Raw genomic sequence first — 18,909 nt, 5'->3', positions numbered from 1 at the left:
TTGTATCCTGCAACTTTACCAAATTCATTGATTAGCTCTTGTAGTTTTCTAGTGGCATCTTTAGGATTCTCTATGTATGGTATCATGTCATCTGCAAACAGTGACAGCTTTACTTCATCTTTTCCAATTTGGATTCCTTTTATTTCCTTTTCCTCTCTGATTGCTGTGGCTAAAACTTCCAAAACCATGTTCAGTAAGAATGGTGAGAGCGGGCAACCTTGTCTTGTTCCTGATCTTAGTGGAAATGCTTTCAGTTTTTCACCATTGAGGGCGATGTTGGCTGTGGGTTTGTCATATATGGCCTTTATTATGTTGAGGAAAGTTTCCTCTATGCCTACTTTCTGCAGGGTTTTTATCATAAATGGGTGTTGAATTTTGTCAAAAGCTTTCTCTGCATCTATTGAGATGATCATATGGTTTTTCTCCTTCAGTTTATTAATATGGTGTATCACATTGATTGATTTGCGTATACTGAAGAATCCTTGCATTTGTGGGATAAACCCCACTTGATCATGGTGTGTGATCCTTTCAATGTGCTGTTGGATTCTGTTTGCTAGTATTTTGTTGAGGATTTTTGCATCTATGTTCATCAGTAATATTGGCCTGTAGTTTTCTTTCTTTGTGACATCCTTCTCTTGTTTTGGTATCAATGTGATGGTGGCCTCGTAGAATGAGTTTGGGAGTATTCCTCCTCTGCTGTATTTTGGAAGAGTTTGAGAAGGATAGGTGTTAGCTCTTCTCTAAATGTTTGATAGAATTCGCCTGTGAAGCCATCTGGTCCTGGGCTTTTCTTTGTTGGAAGATTTTTAATCACAGTTTCAATTTCAGTGCTTGTGATTGGTCTGTTCATATTTTCTATTTCTTCCTGATTCAGTCTTGGCAGGTTGTGCTTTTCTAAGAATGTGTCCATTTCTTCCAGGTTGTCCATTTTATTGGCATAGAGTTGCTTGTAGTAATCTCTCATGATCTTTTTGTATTTCTGCAGTGTCATCTGTTACTTCTCCTTTTTCATTTCCAATTCTATGGATTTGAGTCTTCTCCCCTTTTTTCTTGATGAGTCTGGCTAATGGTTTATCAATTTTGTCTATCTTCTTAAAGAACCAGCTTTTAGTTTTATTGATCTTTGCTATCATTCCCTTCATTTCTTTTTCATTTATTTCTGATCTGATCTTTATGATTTCTTTTCTTCTGCTAATTTTGGGGTTTTTTTGTTCTTCTTTCTCTAATTCCTTTAGGTGCAAGGTTAGGTTTTTTTATTCGAGGTGTTTCCTCTTTCTTAAGGTAGGATTATATTGCTGTAAACTTCCCTCTTAGAACTGCTTTTGCTGCATCCCATAGGTTTTGGGTCATCGTGTCTCCATTGTCATTTGTATCTAGGCATTTTTTGATTTCCTCTTTGATTTCTTCAGTGATCACTTCGTTATTAAGTAGTGTATTGTTTAGCCTCCATGTGTTTGTATTTTTTACAGACTTTTCCTGTAATTGATATATAGTCTCCTAGCGTAGGGTTTGTTAAAGATACTTGATACAATTTCAATTTTATTAAATTTACCAAGGCTTGATTTGTGACCCAAGATATGATCTATCCTGGAGAATGTTCCATGAGCACTTGAGAAAAGTGTGTATTCTGTTGTTTTTGGATGGAATGTACTATAAATATCAATTAAGTCCATCTTGTTTAATGTATCATTTAAAGCTTGTGTTTCCTTATTTATTTTCATTTTGGATGATCTGTCCATTGGTGAAACTGGGGTGTTAAAGTCCCCTACTATGAATGTGTTACTGTTGATTTCCCCTTTTATGGCTGTTAGTATTTGCCTTATGTATTGAGGGGCTCCTATGTTGGGTGCATAAATATTTACAATTGTTACATCTTCTTGGATTGATCCCTTGATTATTATGTAGTGTCCTTCTTTGTCTCTTGTAATAGTCTTTATTTTAAAGTCTATTTTGTCTGATATGAGAATTGCTACTCCAGCTTTCTTTTGCTTTCCATTTGCATGGAATATCTTTTTCCATCCCCTTACTTTCAGTCTGTATGTGTCTCTAGGTCTGAAGTGAGTCTCTTGTAGACATCATATATACGGGTCTTGTTTTTTATCCATTCAGCCAGTCTGTGTCTTTTGGTGGGAGCATTTAATCCATTTACATTTAAGGTAATTATCGATATGTATGTTCCTATTTCTATTTTCTTAATTGTTTTGAGTTTGTTATTGTAGGTCTTTTCCTTCTCTTGTGTTTCTTGCCTTTAGCATTTGTTGTAAAGCTGGTTTGGTGGTGCTGAACTCTCTCAGCTTTTGCTTGTCTCTAAAGGTTTTAAATTCTCCATCAAGTCTGAATGAGATCCTTGCTAGGTAGAGTAATCTTGGTTGTAGGTTTTTCCCTTCATCACTTTATGTCCTGCCAGTCCCTTCTGGCTTGCAGAGATTCTGCTGAAAGATCAGCTGTTAACCTTATGGGGATTCCCTTGTGTGTTATTTGTTGTTTTTCCCTTGCTGCTTTTAATATGTTTTCTTTGTATTTAATTTTTGACAGTTTGATTAATATGTGTCTTGGCGTGTTTCTCCTTGGATGTATCCTGTGTGGGACTCTCTGTGCTTCCTGGACTTGATTAACTATTTCCTTTCCCATATTAGGGAAGTTTTCAACTATAATCTCTCAAATATTTTCTCAGTCTCTTTCTTTTTCTATTCTTCTTCTGGAACCCCTATAATTCGAATGTTTGTGCGTTTAATGTTGTCCAGAGTTTTCTGAGACTGTCCTCGTTTCTTTTCATTCTTTTTTCTTTATTCTGCTCTGCAGTAGTTATTTCTACTACTTTATCTTCCAGATCATTTATCCGTTCTTCTGCCTTGGTTATTCTGCTATTGATCCCATCTAGGGTATTTTTAATTTCATTTATTGTGTTGTTCATCGTTGCTTGTTTCATCTTTATTTCTTCTAGGTCCTTGTTAAATGATTCTTGCATTTTCTGTATTCTATTTCCAAGATTTTGGATCATCTTTACTATCATTATTCTGAATTCTTTTTCAGGTAGACTGCCTGTTTCCTCTTCATTAGTTAGGTCTGGTGGGTTTTTATCTTGCTCTATCATCTGCTGTGTGTTTTTCTGTCTTCTCATTTTGCTTATCTTACTGTGTTTGGGGTCTGCCTTTTGGAAGGCTGCAGGTTCATAGTTCCTGTTGTTTTTGGTGTCTGTCCCTAGTGGCTAAGGTTGGTTCAGTGGGTTGTGTAGGCTTCCTGGTGGAGGGGATGATGCTTGTGTTCTGATGGATGAAGCTGGATCTTGTCTTTTTGGTGGGCAGGTCCACGTCTGGTGGTGTGTTTTGGGGTGTCTGTGGACTTATTATAATTTTAGGCAGCCTCTCTGCTAATGGGTGGGGTTGTGTTCCTGTCTTGCTAGTTGTTTGGCATAGGGTGTCCAACACTGTAGCTTGCTGGTCATTGAGTGAAGCTGGGTGCTGCTGTTGAGATGTAGATCTCTGGGAGATTTTCACCATTTGATACTATGTGGAGCTGGGAGGTCTCTTGTGGACCAGTGTCCTGAAGTTGGTTCTCCTACCTCAGAGGCACAGCTCTGACTCCTGGCTGCAGCACCTAGAGCCTTTCATCCACACGGCTCAGAATAAAAGGGAGAAAAATTAGAAAGAAAGAATGAAAGAAAGAAAGAGGATAAAATAAAGTAAGATAAAATAAAATAAAGTTATTAAAATAAAAAATAATTATTAAGCAAATAAATTTTTTTTAAAAATAAAATTGGACGGATAGAACCCTAGGACAAATGGTGAAAGCAAAGCTGTACAGACAAAATCTCACACAGAAGCATACACACTCACAAAAAGAGGAAAAGGTGAAAAAAATAATAAACCTTGCTCTCAAAGTCCACCTCCTCAATTTGGGATGATTTGTTGTCTATTCATATATTCCACGGATGGAGGGTACATCAAGTTGATTGTGGAGCTTTAATCCGCTGCTTTTGAGGCTGCTGGGAGAGATTCTCCTTTCTCTTCTTTGTTCGCACAGCTCCCGGGGATCACCTTTGGATTTGGCCCCGCCTCTGCATGTAGGTCGCCGGAGGGCATCTGTTCTTCGCTCAGACAGGACGGGGTTAAAGGAGAAGCTGCTTCGGGGGCTCTGGCTCACTCAGGCCGGGGGGAGGGAGGGGTGTGGACGCGGGGCGAGCCTGCAGCGGCAGAGGCCAGTGTGACGTTGCACCAGCCTGAGGCGCGCCGTGTGTTCTCTCGGGGAAGTTGTCCCTGGATCCCGGGACCCTGGCAGTGGCTGGCTGTACAGGCTCCCCGGAAGGGAGGTGTGGAGAGTGACCTGTGCTCACACACAGGCTTCTTGGTGGCAGCAGCGGCAGCCTTAGCGTCTCATGCCCGTATCTGGGGTCCGCTCTGTTAGCCGCGGCTCGTGCCTGTCTCTGGAGCTCCTTTAAGCAGCGCTGTTAACCCCCTCTCCTCGCACACCAGGAAACAAAGAGGGAAGAAAAAAGTCTCTTGCCTCTTCGGCAGGCCCAGACTTTTCCCCGGACTCCCTCCTGGCTAGCCGTGGTGCACTAACCCCCTTCAGGCTGTGTTTGCACCGCCAACCCCAGTCCTCTCCCTGCACTCCGACCGAAGCCCGAGCCTCAGCTCCCAGCCCCGCCCGCCCCGGCGGGTGAGCAAACAAGCCTCTCGGGCTGATGAGTGCCGGTCCACACCAATCCTCTGTGCGGGAATCTCTCCGCTTTGCCCTTCGGACCCCTGTTGCTGTGCTCTCCACCGCCGCTCTGAAGCTTCCCCCCTCCACCCGCCCACAAAGGGGCTTCCTAGTGTGTGGAAACCTTTCCTCCTTCACAGCTCCCTCCCACTGGTGCGGGTCCCGTCCCTATTCTTTTGTCTCTGTTTATTCTTTTTTCTTTTGCCCTACCCAGGTACGTGGGGAGTTTCTTGCCTTTTGGGAGTTCTGATGTCTTCTGCCAGCGTTCAGTAGGTGTTCTATAGGAGTTGTTCCACATGTAGATGTATTTCTGGTGTATCTGTGGGGAGCAAGGTGATCTCCGCGTTTTACTCTTCCACTATCTTCCCCGATCTCCTAAAATACTTTCTTAATATACATTTAATATCTGTAACATCTACAGACATATCCCTTCTTTCATTCCTGATATTGGGAGGTTTGTCATTTCTTTCTTTGTTCATGATCAGGAGTTCATCAATCTTACAGATCTTTAGGAAAGAAAAATCTTTTGGATTCATTGATTTTCTCTGTGTCCATTTCCTATTCGATTACATTCTTCTCTTATTTCTATCATTTTCTTCCTTCTACTTACTTTGCATTTGATATACACTATTTTTTTTCATTCACTTCCTCGTGGTGGAAACAAATTATTGATTTTTAGACCTTTTTACTCTAGTCAAATACAAACATTTAAAGTTGCAAAATTTCCTCTAAGCTCTGCTCTAGCTGTATCTCATGATTTTGATATGTTGTGTTATTGTCCAATTTTCAAATTATTTTCTAATTCCACTTGTATCTTGTTATTTGACAATGGACTATTTAGAGTGCATTCTTTTTTTTTTCTTCCAGTTTTACTGAACTATAATTGACATAGAGCACTGTATATGTTTAAGATGTACAGCATAAAGATTTGACTTACATACATCACAAACTGATTACACCAGTGAGTTTAGTGAACATCCATCATCTCATATAAATACAAAAGAAAAGAAAGAGAAAAAAATTTTTTTCTTGTGATGAGAACTCTGTGATTTCCTGTCTTAACACAGAGCAGTGTTGTTTACATTAATCAACATTGTACATCACATCCCCATTACTTATCTGACAACTGGAAAATTGTGCATTGTTTAATCTCCAAATATGTCAGGATTTTTCAGATTCTTTTATCTTACTGATTTTTATTTACCTATGAATTGGAAAACTTACTGTTTGTGATTTAAATCTTCTTGTATTTATGAAGATGTGTTATTGCCCAGAGTGTGGTCTTTTTTGTGTGTGAATGTTTTATATGCATCTGAAAAGAATATTCTGATGTTATTGGGTGGAGTGCCCTATAAATGTCAATTATTAGTAGTATTGTTCAAATCTTCTATAAGCTTGATAAGCTTCACTTTAGTTATACTGTCAAATACTAGGAAGAGTATTGAAATGTTCACATCTAATTTTGGATTTTTCAATTTTTCCTTCAATTCTTGTTTCAGATGTTTTAAAGTTTAGTTATGATGTCCATACATACATATTTAGAATAGTTTTGTGTTCAAGATGAACTGAGCCTTTATTATTAGGAAATATCCATTTATAGCCCTGGCAATACTACTTGTTTAAAGACCATTTTATCTGAAGTTAATACAGGACCTGGAATTTTTTTTCCACAGAACTGCATATTCCATCATTTTACTTTTAAAATCTCTGTATCTTATATTTAAAGTGAGCTCCTTGTAGACAACGTATGATTGGGTCTCATGTCTTTATCTAGGCTGTATTCGCTACTTTGTTTTTTTGAGTGTTTAGGACATTTACATGTAATAAAATTATCAACTGTTATAATCTTGCTATTAGTTTTTTAAAGCATGGAAGAAAACCTCTAAAACCTTCTATTTGTTATTGTTTTCTTTGTCTCCTCTAATCTCTTTTTCTTCTTTGTTGAATTTTTAGTTGAATTGAGTTCATAATCAATTATTATTTATCTCTCCTATTGGCGTATTGTTTATAACCTTTGTTTGAAATTTTTAGTCATTACTCTACAGCAGGGGTTGGTAACTATGGCCTTGAGATGGCAGTGTGGTTTGCAGATTAAGTTTTAAAGGAACAGAGCCAAACACATTAGTTTACATATTGTCTCTGTAGTTGTCTAAGGATGGTTTTGTGCTACTCTGCCAGAGTTGAATGGGTAAGACAGAGAATGATTGGCCTGCAAGCCTAAAGCACGTACTGTCTAGCCCTTTGAAGGAAAGTTTGCAGATTCCTATCTGAAGGTTTTCAACATGCATCTTTAATTTATTTGTGCTGGCCAAAAACTTCGTTCGGGTTTTTTGATGTTACAGAATATTATCTTCTACTTCCTTGTAACATCATGTCAATTCAAGTATAATGTAACAATCTTTCACCTGTACATACCCCACCTGATTCTTTGTGCTGTTTTGTCAAATATCTTCTTTCTACATGTGTTAAAACTTTAGAGTGTACGTTCATTGAAATTAATTTTCTTTAAACAGTAAATACTTCTTTATGGAATTTTAGAAAATAAGAAAAAGTCCTTTTAATTTATCCAAATATTTATTATTTCCAGCATTCTTCATTTATTTTTGCAGATCCAAATTTCCACTTGGTATTATTTTCTATTTCCTTAAAGAAATTCCTGTTTAATTTCTTGTAGTTCAGATCTACTACTAACTCTTTCTCTAAACTTTTGTTTGAATACAAATGTCTTTATTTCACCTTTATTTTTGAAGGATATATTCTATCAATATAGGATGTTGAAGTAACAGGCCTTTTTTTCAGCACTTTAAAAATATTGTTCCATCGTATTCTGACTTGCTTTGCTTCTTGTAAGAAGATTGTGATATTCTTATATTTCTTTCTCTATGTATTATTTCTTTATTCTCTGGCTGTTTTTTCAGTTGTTTTTACACAATTTGATTATGATATACCTTGGTCTGTTTTTCTTTGTTTTAATCTGTTTTGTGGTCAATGAATTGTGGTCTTCTGTTTTCAGCAAATTTGGTAAAAATTGTTAATAATGGTTAACATATAACAATAAAAATTGTTATAATATATATAAATATTTTTTCTAACACTCCACTCTGACTCAAATTGCACATACATTTAACTACCTGATATGGGATTCTTGATAACTTGTTTTTTTTTTCAGTCGTTTTACTCTTTGTAATTCAATATGGATATTTTCCACTTATACATTGTCAAGCTCAACTATCTTCTTTTCTTATGCAATGTCTAATCTGCCATTAACTTCATCAAGTACATTTTTCATCTGAGAGATTGTATTTTTCATTCGTAATAGGATTTTAAAAAATGTTCTATGTGCCTTTTCAATACAGTTGACCCTGGAACAACACAGGTTTGAACTTGCACAGGTCCACTTACACTGAGAGTTTTTTCAGTTGTAAATACTACACAATCAGTTGTTGGTTGAATGTACAGATGTGGAACCACAGATACAGAACCACAGATGCAGAGGAACTGCATATACTGATGCCTGACTATAAGTTAGTTATATGTGGCTTTTCAGTTGCTCTAGAGGGTCGGTGCTCCTAATCCCCAAGTTGTTCAAGGGTCAACTGTATATTAAGTTTTTCTCTAAATCCTGATGCATGTTTATACTAGTTCTTTTAGAGTTGTTGTTTGCCAGTCCATCAACTCTATCCTCTGTGCATCTGCTTCTGTTGGCTGATTTTTCTTGGTTCTGGGTCACATATTCCTGCTTCCTTTCATACCTAGTAATTTTGATTAAATGCTGAACATTGCTATTATAACTTTGAGTGCTTGGATCTTATTATGTTCTTTTAAGGAATATTGGATATGTTTTTGCAAGAAGCTAATTAACTTGTGGATCATTTCAGTAATTTTAACCATTTTTTTTTTTTTAAGCTTTGTTAAGGCAGGTTTAAAGTAGCCTTTTTACTCTAGCCCTCCTACTCAGGAGTGAGCTATCTGGAACCCCTATTGTATAGCCTGGATATTTCATGATGTCTCTCCTCTATAGTTTATTGAAACTCAGTAGCCTTTCAGGCCTGGAAAACTCTAGAAATTGTTCAGTTTACATCTCCTGAGAAATACTTTTCCTGGTCCGCTGCATTTCATCCAACATATGTGCAGATAATTCTTTAGTATCAGATTCAAAGGGATTCTTATGCAGAGATGTGGAGGTGTTTCTCAGAGTAACTTCCTCTTCACCCATATTCTTCCCTATAAATTCCAGTTGACTCATGGTCTGTAAAGTTGAATCTGTTTTATTCAATTGTGCAATACCAAAATGCTCTACTTGGTCTCATCTCCCCATTCTACTGTCTAGAATTTACTTCCAGAAAAGAAAATCCAAGTGTATCATAAATATCACCTCATTTGATTCGATTTTATTTTGGAATTATAGTCTTATGCTGCATGGAATCTAATGCCTGAAAAACTGCTGTTTCATATGTAGTGTCCAGTTGTCCAGTTCTTTATGATGAAAAGGCAGTAACATGGACAGCAGTAGAAATTATACTTCACTGATTTCTATTCATTCCTTTGTTATTTTCTTCTTTCCAGGCTAAAAATAATGCTCTTATTTTTCTAACCTCTTGAGTAAAAACTAGTTTGATTTTAAACTTGCCTTTTTTTCTAATTATTGTATTTATAGGAAATTTCCCTTTCATTAATTCTTTTAGCTTAATCTCAAAATTCTATTATTTCATTATCATATTAATTCAAAATATTTTAAAATTTCTCTTTTACTTCTTGCACTCACCTTATTTTATGTTTGTTGTTTAATTTCCACATATTTGGGCATTTTTCTAGTTGACTTTTCATTATTGATTTTGACTTTAAATCCTGTAAACTTAGAGGAAATATTTGAATGAATTCAATCTTTTCTAATTATTTATACTTGCTTTGGAGCCCAATATGTGGTCTATTTTTGTGAATGCTTCACATACACTTGAAAAAAATATGTATTCTACAGTGTTTGATGTGCATTCTAAAAATGTTAATAATGTCATTTGTTAAGATTCACTGCAAATCTCCCATATTCTGATTATTTTTGTTATCTTCTCATTATCTCAGTAACTAAAACAGTTGTTTAAAAAGCTTTAAACATGGGCTTCCCTGGTGGTGCAGTGGTTGAGAGTCCGCCTGCCGATGCAGGGGACACGGGTTCGTGCCCCGGTCCGGGAAGATCCGACATGCCACGGAGTGGCTGGGCCATGAGCCATGGCCGCTGAGCCTGCGCGTCCGGGGCCTGTGCTCCGCAAAGGGAGAGGCCACAACAGTGAGAGGCCTGCGTACCACACACACACAAAAAAAGCTTTAAACACGACTGTAGATTTGTCTATTTCTCCTTTCATTCTGTCAATTATTCAGGTATTTTTAAAGTATATCATTGAGCATAAACAATTTAGGATTATTATTTTACTATATTGGTTTGTCTTTTAAAATTTTGTATTGTGGGCTTCCCTGGTGGCGCAGTTGTTGGGAGTCCACCTGCCGATGCAGGGGACACGGGTTCGTGCCCCGGTCCGGGAAGATCCCACGTGCCGCGGGGCGGCTGGGCCCGTGGGCCATGGCCGCTGGGCCGGCGCGTCCGGAGCCTGTGCTCCGCAACGAGAGAGGCCACGACAGTGAGAGGCCCACATAACGCAAAAAAAAAAAAAAAAAAAAATTTTGTATTGTATTTTTTTTAATTGACATATAGTTGATTTACAATGTTGTATTAATTACTCTTGTACAGCAAAGTGATTCAGTTATACATGTATATACATTTTAAAAAATATTATTTTCCATTATGGTTTATCATAGGATATTGAATATAGTTCTCTGTGCTAAACCTTGACCTACAACAGTAGGACCTTGTTGTTTATCCTTTCTATATATAATAATTTGCATCTGCTAACCCCAACCTCCCACTCCATCCCTCCCCCAGCCCCCTCCCCCTTGGCAACTACAGGTCTGTTCTCTACGTCTGTGAGTCTGTTTCTGTTTCATACGTAGGTTCATTTGTGTAATATTTTAGATTCCACATATAAGTGATATCATACAGCATTTGTCTTTCTCTTTCTGATTTACTTCACTTAGTATGATAATACATTGTCCATCCATGTTGCTGCAAATGGCATTCTTTCTTTTTTTTTTTTTTTTATGGCTGAGTAGTATCCCATTATATATATGTACCACATCGTCTTTATACATTCCTCTGTCAATGGACATTTACGTTGTTTCCATGTCTTGGCTATTGTCAGTAGTCCTGATGTAAACATAGGGATACATGTATCTTTTTGAATTAGAGTTTTGTCTGGATATATGCCCAGGAGTGGGATTGCTGGATCATATGACAAGTCTCTTTAGTTTTCTGAGAAACTGCCATACTGTTTTCCATAGTGGCTGCACCAGCTTACATTCATACCAACAGTGAAGGAAGGTTCCCTTTTCTCCACACCCTCTCCAGCATTTGTTATTTGTAGACTTTTAATAATGGCCATTCTGACCAGTGTGAGGTGGTACCCCATTGTAGTTGTGATTTGTATTTCTCTAATAATTAGCTATGTTGAGCATATTTTCATGTGCCTATTGGCCATCTATAGTATTTTGTCTTTTTATATACACAAAATTATAGTGAGTGAAAAAAGCTAATGCCAAATGTTATTTATTTATATACTTGAAATGACAAAATTTTAGAAATGGAGGACAGACTAGTGGTTGCTAGGGAGAGTGTGGGGAGGGATGGAAGTAGGTGTGACTATAAAAGTGCAACATGAGGGACCCTGGTTGAGATATTGTAATATAATATAGTAATATAGTTTTGTAAGATGTTACCAGTGGGGGAACTGAGTAAAGCATATCTGAGATCTCTCTGTATTACTTCTTACAATTGCATGTGAACTTATAATTATCTCAAAATAAAAACTTTAATTAAAAACTTCCTCCTAACATTTTAAAATGATAACAGTGACCTCTATATTTTAAAAAATTCTACATTTATATATTTTATTTGCTTTTTCTTTCATCAAGAAGAATTTTTTTGAAAATTACATAATTGTTTTTATACTTATTTTGATTTTTTTGAAGATAACAATGCACAGTTCTTCCTTTTTGTGGCTTTTTTATATTTAAGAATAGGAATTGTTCTCCCCCAGAATAGGAATTATTCTTCTACTCCCTAATTCTTAATTCTGTTGCTGGATTAGTATTTAACCTGTTGTGAATTAAAAGTAATATATATGATTACTAGAGATTGGCAGTTGATCATAGGGAACACAGCAATTTATTGATGTTTAACTACCAGTTGTGTAGCTAATAACTTGTGATCTTGAAGTGAAAATTGCTGTTTGTAATATAAAATATAGCTTTATGTTATTTTCTACAGTCTCTCTAATGCAAAAACTAATTAGGTGGTATTTATGCCCTAGGGGAAGAATAGCAAACAGTTGCTTTGATATGTCTCTGTCTTGAGATTTTGTACATTTTATATACAGTAGTAGTGTACACTGGTAAGGGTTCATGGAAATCCTTTTCCTCTAATTCTGGGCTCATAATTAGATTACATTTCCAGGATCCCTTGTAGTTAGTTCTTGTCATGTTGTCAAGTCTGCTGAATGGAATGAGGGTAGACAAAAGTCAACTTTATCATTTCAAGGTCTGCCCCACTTTCTCTTCCCCTGGCATGGTGCAGAAGATCAGTGGAGGACACAAAGGCTCTGGTCATTGGCAGGTCCATGGGATGGAAAGAGGCCAAGTTCCTGAGTGACCAGAAGGAAGACTGCCTATGAATTACAAACATCAGCATTAATCACTGAATGAGCTGAAAATTACTTTATTGTTTTATGCTGCTCATATTTTTAGAGGTGTTTTTTTTTTTAAGCAGTCAGTTTTACACTACTACAATTACATTATATTTTTGTTTAACTTTGTAAGAAACTGATTTTTTTCTCCCTAAGTGGCCAGGTTGCCTTGCTTTTATACCAACAATGTGTGCTGTCTTCAGTTGTTCCATATCCTTGTCAATACTTAGCATTGTCAGTCTTTTCAGTTTTTGCAGTTCTAATGGGTATGTGGTTGCTTGTCATTATTCCTTTTAACTTTATATTCTTTATTAAGTAATTATTTTATATTATATATTTTTCATGTGCTTCTTTGCCATCCATATACCTTCTCTTTTGAAGTGTCTATTCATATTTTTTTTTCCTATTTTATTAGGTTGCTTGAAGTACTATTGAGATGTAAGAGTATGACTAGTATATTTTGAACACAAATACATTAGTAGATATATATTTTTAAATTTTTTCAGGTCTGTGACTTGCATCTTCATCTCTTAGAAGTCTTTTTATTAGAACAAAAGTTGCTAATTTTGATGAGACCCTTATGAATATTTCTTTTATAATTCCAGTATTTGTATCCTATCAAGGATGTTTTTGCCTAACCTAAAATCACTAAGATTTTTCTCCTATGTTGCCTTTAAAGGGTTTATAGTTTTAACACTTAAATTCAGGTATATGATCTATATGAATTAGTTTTTGTCTGTGGTAGGAGGTTGTGTGTTTGTTGTTTCTTTGCATAGGGAAATCCAAGTGTCCCACCTCCATTGTTGAAAAGATTCTTTCTTGCTCATTGAATTGACATGTGCATCTACTTAGAAGTGAAATATTTCTGGACTTTGTATTCAGTTCCATTTATCTATATATTTCTTGCTTATCCTTTTGCCAATATTGCACTGTGCTGATTACTGTAGTTTTATAATATGTTTGAAATTGGGTGACGTAAGTACTCAGCTTTATCTTCCTTTTTAAAATTGCTTTGGTTATTTTATATGTGTGTGTGTGTGTGTGTGTGTGTGTGTATATATATATAAAACAAGTTATTATTTTCCACTTTAAGAACACCTGTTGTGAATTTAATTTAATTGGAACTTCATTGAATCTATAGAATATTTTGGGGAGAAATTACCTTTTAAACATATCAAATCTTCTGAGTAATGAGCATGAGATATGTCTCCATTAATTTAGATCTTTTAAATTTCTCTGAGCAATATTTTATGATTTTCATTGCATTGGTCTTTGGTCTTGGTTTAAATGGTATTGTAAATGGTATTTACTTTAAATTGAATTTCATTTCTATTTTTTTAATTGATAGCTATATAAAAATAATGGGTTTTGTATATTAAAATTGTATCTTATGTCTTTGGGTAACTCATATTATTTCCAGTAGCTGTTTTGAGGATTCCTTATCATTTTCTACAGAATTGATCATTTCTTCTATAAATAAAGGTAGTTTCTCTCTCTTTTCTTCTATCTATATAATTTCATTCTGTACTGAAATAGTTAGAACTCTTATCACAATATTAAATGGAAGTAGTGAGAGAGAACATCCTTGCCTTTGTCCTAATTCTGAGGGAAATGTATTTAGTTGCTTTTCCCATTTTAGACTTAAAATTCGAAGTCTAGTAGAGTATTAGGTGTAGGTTCTCCATAAATTGCCTTTAGCAGTTTTTTATTCTTAGTTTTCTATGAGGATTTTATTCAACATAATGAATTCATGTTGAATTTTGTTTCTTTTCAATCTGTTGATAAGATGAATTATATTAATTATTATTTTTCTGGGGGAGGGTGGAAACTCACTGGTCATGACATATTTATCCTTTATATACAATTTAACAATATAATTCATTCAAATTTCATGTTTTTAATTATTTTTTTATGAAAATGTTTAAAATTTTTTAAACTTAACAATATTAACATTTAACTTTTGCATGCCTAAAGCATTTTAACAATATATAGAATCAGTAAAAAGAGCAAAACATGGCCAAGTAAAGAGAAGCATACAAAATGTTAAGGATGTGACTACACCTAGATTGGAAATCAAATTTTAAAACGTTAACGGTAATTTCAACAACAATATCAGTAATACACATAATAAACCTTCAAGAAAACACTTAGTCCTTTCCTACAAAGGACACCATGAGAATGAGAGGCACCTTTAGTTCTTCTGAAATAAAAAGTTTTATGTACTTTTATTACTGCATTTTTTTCAATTCCATTACAAGTGCCAGAGAAGTTTGATTTGTAGTTCATGAGGCAGAACAGTGGGCATAAACTTGGGCCCAATCTATGTAATTACAGGATCTGATTAAAGAATTTGTCTAATCTAGATTTATAGGTGTGGTTTTATAATAATTAAAGCAAATAGCATCTTTTGTTTCTCTTAAAAGATATTTTCCCACATGTAATATCCAGTGTTGGCTTCTGCAAAACCGTCTAAACTGCTGTGAAAAATGTTTACCTTTATTTTTAGTAAGGAAATGAAAGCATAAGTTACAGCACAGTGCCTTTTGGCATATCTTTAGAATTGCATTTACTACATTGTACCTACAAATCCCTAAATTTGTATTACATCCTTATGTGATTGCAAACTCGTTGAGGACAGGGAACATGCTTTTTATTTGTCTTTCTAGCATCTAGCACATTGAAAAATATTTTATATTAACAAAGTATGTGAAATGAACTAACTTATTCAAGCTGACTGCTTAAGGTCAACAGTAGAGTTTTTATGCAGGGAGATTATTTCTAAATATCCTATGCCAAGTCAACTAACATTTTAAATGAAAGAAAAATCCTTTCATTATGCTCTTCAGATATTAAATTATCCTTTAAGATAATTTAATGAATTTTTAGAAGAGGAGATTTTAATTTCATGTGAGATAATGTATCTCTGCCTTAAAGTTATTTTGTAACCGAATCATTAGTTATTTAAATGATTATAAGAGTGTATTTGCAGTTCTTTGCTTGAATGTTTTAATCTGCTGAAATTAATAGGAAATGCAGTATGTGTAATATACATATACACATACATACGAATACTTTTCCAGAATATTCAGAATGCCCACACCACAAGCAGGTAGCTCTCTGGAGACAAGACAGTGCTTTGAAACTGATTAAAATTTTGAGTATTTAATAAAGTGCATAAACATCTATAACATTTGTAATGGTCAACGTAATTAATGTTTCTCTTTTTGTACAGATGTAAGTTTAATGTCTAAGCTAGTTTCTCACCTCGTTTGCTCATAGGTAAAGATTTTCATCATTTGAAAAGAAATATCACTTGGTGACTGTGTAGTAAATATCATCTATTTTGGTACTCAGCTTTTATTTCAAAATGTTACATTTTCTATTTTGATCTTAGAGACCATAGAAAATATCTCATAATGTTTTAGAGCCTACAAATAAGAAATATCTATCTTTTGTAACAATGGAAATCCATGGAAAGTGTTTCATTGACTGTTCATTTGTTTGTTGTTAAAGATTGTCAATGAAAGACTCAAAGTGCTTCTTAAGGAATACAGGGGTACAATTGCTTAGAGGTTAGACCATCCAAGTTTGGCTGGAAGTGTTTTCACTTTAGGAAGTAAAACCTTTTCCTACCTTGGAGGCCATCAATGGGAGTGAGATAAATTAGGAAGTGAGCTAACACTAGTTTGAACATCACAGCAGTTTGCCAAGAGACCTGGATGTCTTTGCTCATTTTTATATGTGGCCATGGCTGGATTCACAGCTTAACTGGTGTGCAGCACCACGAAACAGAGCACTCAACAATCCAACCAAGGAAGATAATGTCAGGAAAGGAAAAATGAAAGACATTGGGAACCCATAAAAATCAGTGAGAGTTATGCAATTTTAAACTATGCTCTGGATTGTTTTCTAATTGGTATTGCTTCCAGGTTAAAAATGAAAACCTTAAAGTAACCAGGGAGCCAATTAGTGGCAGATAAGTTAGTCTGAATTTTATATAAGGTAGTTAGTTGTCATTATGTGCAGCCCAGAAGTTGTATAGTATTCTACATTATATTTCTCAGTGTCCTTAGTTACTATTTCATGAGATTCTCTGTATTAAAACTCATTTATTTAATCTACAAAAGCAGAAATCTGTACAAGGTCATGTAGAAAACCGAAAAATATTTTCATCTTAAGTATTTTGGACTTACTATCACTTCCTAGAGTCACAGAACGTAATGTAAACATCATTTATTTTGTACCCAGTAAGCTTTTATTTCAAATGTTACATTTTTCTATTTTGATCTCAGAGACCATAGACAATGTCTCATAGCATTTTAGAGGCTAGGGATTGACAAATAAGAAATTTCTATCTTTTGTAGATAGAAATCCATGGAAAATCCATGGAAAATATTTTACTGACTTAATTTCACAACTTAATAATATCTTCTATAACAACTTCATTATTTTACAAATGAGAAGAAAAAGACACAAATGTTACAGATAAGCTAGGTTTTTTTTTCCCTTCGGTTGAGCATTTTCCCTCCCTTCTACTTTTTCTCCTTTTCTCCTTATTCAATATTTATTTTATAGGCAGGTTTTTAACTATTATTTATCACAATAACCTTATTTTTTTCTTAAATAGTGTCTTAGATTATTGATTTTTCTCTCTGCATTTTGTGTGTGTCTGTTCAGGAAGTAACCATTCCTTAGTTTTCCTAAGAATGCCTTTCGGGGACAGCAGCCCAGTGAGAGATGACGATAGCATGTCAACCAATGGAAATTATTGTGGTTTATCAATGCAAAACTGCTTTTATAATTTCATTCAGATTGAAATGCTCTTATTTATATCTGCATAATTCTCTAATTTTCCACACAGATCTAATTGCAACCCCAGATACATTTTGATCAAATATCAATTTATATTTAGCCTGAGGAAACAAAACACTCAAACTCTATAAATCACAAGAGTGCTCGTATGCCATATGTTTTAGGAATGGTATTGGCAAATGACAATTATAAACTCAAATCTCCATTAATAAACTTCAATATCAGTCTATGAATAATGCAAAATCACATTTCCATCCTAAGCAAACAAATGTTCTTCCCTTCTAGAAACATTCATTTATTTAAAGATTTTTATCATATCCCAATTTTAGATTTTTTTCCCTGAGAGTCATACCATAAATTTTTAAACCTTCAGTGGAATAGACAATTGTCTAGAAAAACTATGGGGAAAGAGAAATATATCACTTACTCATTAAATAAATTGAATCAATATTTAAAATTACTCAACAATATAACTCAAAATATTAACTTGTCCCCACATATTTTATGGGTTAAGTCTTCCAATTAAAGGGATAGAAATAGATGAAAGAGGATCAATAAAATATTTACTTCATGAAATTATTATCTTGACATCAAAATTAGGTAAGAAAAGTGCTAAAGAATATACTTAGGGCATCCCTGGTGGCACAGTGGTTAAGAATCCGCCTACCAATGCAGGGGACATGGGTTTGAGCCCTGGGCTGGGAAGATCCCACATGCCGTGGAGCAACTAGGCCGTGCGCCACAACTACTGAGCCTGTGCTCTAAAGCCCATGAGCCTCAACTACTGAAGCCTGTGCACCTAGAGCCCGTGCTCTGCAACAAGAGAAGCCACCACAATGAGAAGCCTGCGAACCACAACAAAGAGTGGCCACCGCTCGCCACAACTACGAAAAGCCTGCGAGCAGCAACGAAGACCCAACGCAGCCTAAATAAATATATTTATTAAAAAAAAAAAGAATATATTTAAAGGGCAATCTCCCTCATGAATGTAGGTGCAGATATCCTAAGCAAAATGTCAGTAAATCAAATGCAACAAAATTATAGGAAAAAAAACTTAGAACACTTGAAACACACACATACACACGTCTAATATACTGATACTGGAGTGTGTGGTAAAACCACTTTGGAAAAATATGTCTAAGAAAATTTATAGCAACAATATTAAAACTTACCAAAACTAAACAAAATATGAATTAATAGTAATATGAATAATTATCGTAATATATTCAAACATAAAGACTATATGACAGTGGAAAAATAATGAACTTACTCGATGAGTAAACGTGTGATATCAAAGAAAAAGAGTGAAACAAATGACACAAAAAAGTCCATGCCAGGCACTTCCCTGGCAGTCCAGTGGTTAAAATTTCACCTTCCAGGAACTTCCCTCGTGGTCCAGTGGGTAAGACTCTGCTCTCCCAGTGCACGGGGCCCAGGTGAATCCCTGGTCAGGGAACTGGATCCTGCACGCATGCCACAACTAAAAAAAAAATCAGATCCCACGTGCCGCAGCTAAGACCCAGTGCAGCCTAAATAAATTAGTTAATTAAAAAAAAAAGTCTTCGCCTTCCAGTGCAGGGTGTGCATGTTCAATCCCTGGGTGGGG

The sequence above is a fragment of the Aethalodelphis obliquidens genome, unplaced genomic scaffold (assembly GCF_003676395.1).
Source record: "Aethalodelphis obliquidens isolate GAN/ISIS:26980383/991018 unplaced genomic scaffold, ASM367639v1 scaffold73, whole genome shotgun sequence".
In the NCBI taxonomy this organism is placed as follows: domain Eukaryota; kingdom Metazoa; phylum Chordata; class Mammalia; order Artiodactyla; family Delphinidae; genus Aethalodelphis; species Aethalodelphis obliquidens.
The sequence above is the reverse complement of the archived record's forward strand: the minus strand, read 5'-3'. Positions refer to the sequence as shown.